Genomic DNA, 3,866 nt, shown 5'->3' on the forward strand with positions numbered 1-3,866 from the left:
ACTCTCTGTGCTTCTGATCTGTGACGTCGACAGGAAGTGACCGCCACGAGACGGCGTATCATCTCTAGTCAACGACTCTCTGTGCTTCTGATCTGTGACGTCGACAGGAAGTGACCACCACGAGACGGCGCATCATCTCTAGTCAACAACTCTCTGTGCTCCTGATCTGTGACGTCGACAGGAAGTGACCACCATGAGACGGCGTATCATCTCTAGTCGACAACTCTCTGTGACGTTGACAGGAAGTGACCACCACGAGACGGCGTATCATCTCTAGTCAACAACTCTCTGTGACGTTGACAGGAAGTGACCACCACGAGACGGCGTATCATCTCTAGTCAACAACTCTCTGTACTTCCGTTCTGATTTGCATCTTTTCAGACTTATTCTATGGTATCCACCATAGAATAAGTCTGAAGAGCTTTTAAGTGTTTTTAATTTTACATGCACTGATATCCTGGACTCTGTTGCCCCTTTCAGATTTAAGTGCTCTAAAGCATTTTCTGAGCCATGGTTAAATGACTCCACACGTTCTCTCAGACGTTCATGTCGGCGTGCTGAGAGGAAGTGGAAAAAAGATAAGCTCCATGTCTCCAAAGAAGCTTTACGTGAATGTTTATCAGCCTACCAGCGAGTCGTTAAAGCTGCCAAAATGGAGTATATATCAAATATTGTCTCCAATAACAGTCATAAGCCCCAGGTTCTGTTCAGCATTTTTAACTCCCTTGTAAACCCGTGCGATAACTCTCCAGTCGTGCCATCGCCCACTCTCTGTGAGAGCTTTCTTAAATTTTTTATTGAAAAAATTTCTGCCCTTAGGCCAGTTGCTTCCACTCTCACTGCCCCTGGTCCTGACCCCACTGTGCCTCCTTTACCTGCTGTCTTTGACCAGTTTGAGCCAGTATCTCTCTCCTCACTATCAGATATAGTTAAGCATCTGCGGCCGACTAACTGTCCCTCTGACAGCATTCCCTCTCGCCTCTTCAAAGATGTTTTTGGTACTGTGGGGTCCACTGTTCTTGCTGTCATAAATACCTGCCTTAGCTCAGGGTGTGTTCCAGCTGCTCTCAAACATGCTGTAGTGCAGCCCCTTATAAAAAAGAAAAACCTGGACCCCTCTCTCCTGTCAAACTACAGACCAATCTCCAAATTACCATTTTTGTCCAAGGTTTTGGAGAAAGTGGTCTTTACTCAGCTGCAATCATTCCTAGTGGCCCATGACATGTATGAAAAGTTCCAGTCTGGCTTTAAACCACATCACAGCACTGAAACAGCACTTTTGAGGGTTTTTAACGATCTTTTGTCAACTGTTGATTCATGTAACTCTGCTGTTCTGGTGCTGCTTGACCTGTCAGCAGCCTTTGATACCGTAGATCATAGGATCCTCCTGTCTCGCCTGGAACAGTGGGTGGGTATCACAGGTACTGCCCTTCTATGGTTTCAGTCCTACCTCACTGATCGGAGCTTCTCAGTTAACTTAGGGGAATTCAACTCAGCTACGGCTCCTCTCACCTGCGGTGTCCCCCAAGGCTCCATTTTGGGCCCCATCCTCTTCTTGCTGTACATGCTGCCATTAGGGTTGATTTTTAAGAAACACAACATACCTTTTCACTGTTTTGCAGATGATGTACAGATCTATCTGCCCCTTAAATCCATTAGCAAGGATTCTGTACAGCCACTGCTAGAATGTTTAAAAGATGTCAAATCCTGGATGGACACTAACTTTTTAAATCTCAATGAGGATAAAACAGAGATCATTATGTTTGGATGTGACCCCTCCGATTACTCTGCTGATTTTCTGGGCCCCTTCACTCCTAACATCCGTTCCTCTGTTAAAAATCTCGGTGTGACCTTTGACAGTGCTTTTAAATTCGATAAACAAGTTAGATCAGTAATACAAACCAGCTTTTATCAACTCAGGCTTTTAGCTAAAGTAAAGGGCTATCTCTCCCCCCAGAATCTAGAGAGGGTAATCCATGCTTTTATAACCTCACGTCTGGACTACTGTAACTCGCTTTATGTCGGTATTGACCAGTCACTGCTACACCGTCTACAGCTTGTCCAGAACGCAGCAGCCCGCCTCCTCACTGGAAAGCGTAAACACGATCACATCACACCAATCTTGGCCTCGCTCCACTGGCTTCCAGTGCGTTTTAGAATTGATTTTAAGATTTTATTGATTGTTTTTAAAGCCCTAAATGGGCTGGCACCCCCTTATTTAACCGAACTCCTGCACTTTCATGCTCCCTCCAGAGCCTTGAGATCAGCCAGTCAGCTATTACTGGCTACTCCTAGGACTAGGCTGAAGACCAGAGGCGACAGAGCCTTTGGGGCGGCTGCCCCTAGGCTCTGGAATAGCCTGCCCCTGCACATTAGGTCTGCCCAGACCCTAGAGGTTTTTAAGTCTTTTCTTAAAACCCACTTCTTCTCTCAGGCTTTTAACTCAGGTTGAGCTGGACACCCAAACATTTTAGCTTATTTTGATCTTATTTTATAACTCTTGTATTTTATTTTATTGTATTGTATTTTATGTATCTTATGGTTATTATTGTGGTGTACTATTAGGTACCTCATTGTATTTGCTTGTTTATTTCTATTGACCTGTTCAGCACTTTGGTCAACCTTGGTTGTTTTAAATGTGCTTTATAAATAAAGTTTGAGTTGAGTTGAGTTGAGATACTGGCTACAGTGAAGCCAGTTCAGACCGCTGACACTTTTCTCTGCAACGTTCTAAAACGGTTTCATCTCATTGTGAATCTTTGGTCTGAACTTTTTTTTTTTTTTTTTAAAAACGCAGCATTAAACAAGATGACAGAATTAAGCAGTGAGGACATTTCCTTGTGTGTTTGCAGGCGGAGGACAAACATGAAGTGGTGAACAGCGGATCATACGACCTGCTGTCAGAGAGCTGAGTGGGAAACTGTTGGGGATCAGGTCCTCACACCTGTCATATACCTCTGTGATCTCAAAGTCCTCCAACCGGCTTCAAACTGTTTCATCTCAGACTGTCGCACCAGGTTTTATTTTCTCCTCTGATAACAGACAGCAGCTGTTCAGTCCCAGACTCTCAAGGTTTGTCTCTCTGAGCACTGAACTGAATCATGATGTGTTCAGGTTCTCAGAGTCAGAGTCAGACTGTGAGGTTTTTATTCCAGAACATGAAAGGAGTCATTCTACTGAAAATAAATGTGTTTTTAGATTATCTGCAGACGTGAAAAGTTACGTGAAGAATCTCAACTGTGAAGTTAAAACTTGATTAAAAGAGTGTTAAAGATTTGTGCTCCAAGTTGTTTCTACTGTTTGTGTCGTGTTAAGTAACATTCACTGCCTGGTTTATATTCAGTTTTACTTAAATCACAATTTGCCTCAGAGGGCTTTACAACAGTCCATGTTTAAGACACCAGCAAATCTCATTGGTGAACTCCAGTAAATATCCTGATGTAGGAAATATGTCTTTGAATGAGTAAATATGAAGATGATTAGTTGGAAGACTGATAAATAAAACGCATCATCATGTATCGTAAAAACATTTCAAAATTTCAACCTAAAAAGTTCCAGCTGAATGATCCTGATTAGACGACTTTCTGTCAAAGTTTAAGACTGTAAAGAAAAATAATTTAGTCTAAATCAATGAGCCAAAACCGAATTAATAAACTCAACAGAATTGAGTTTATTAATTTGACCATGAGAATATTTTTAGTTCTGTCAGTGTTTTTGTCTTAAAGAATTTTTTTTTTAAGTAAAAGTGCATCAACAATCCTTCAGGCTGCTGTCAGCCCTAGAGTGGTCTCCTTTGGTCTGAATCAGGGACTCATGTTGTTCCAAAGTTGTATAATTGCCTAGAGTTGGTTCGTGTTCTCACGGCA

The sequence above is a fragment of the Epinephelus moara genome, chromosome 23 (assembly GCF_006386435.1).
Source record: "Epinephelus moara isolate mb chromosome 23, YSFRI_EMoa_1.0, whole genome shotgun sequence".
NCBI lineage: Eukaryota > Metazoa > Chordata > Actinopteri > Perciformes > Serranidae > Epinephelus > Epinephelus moara.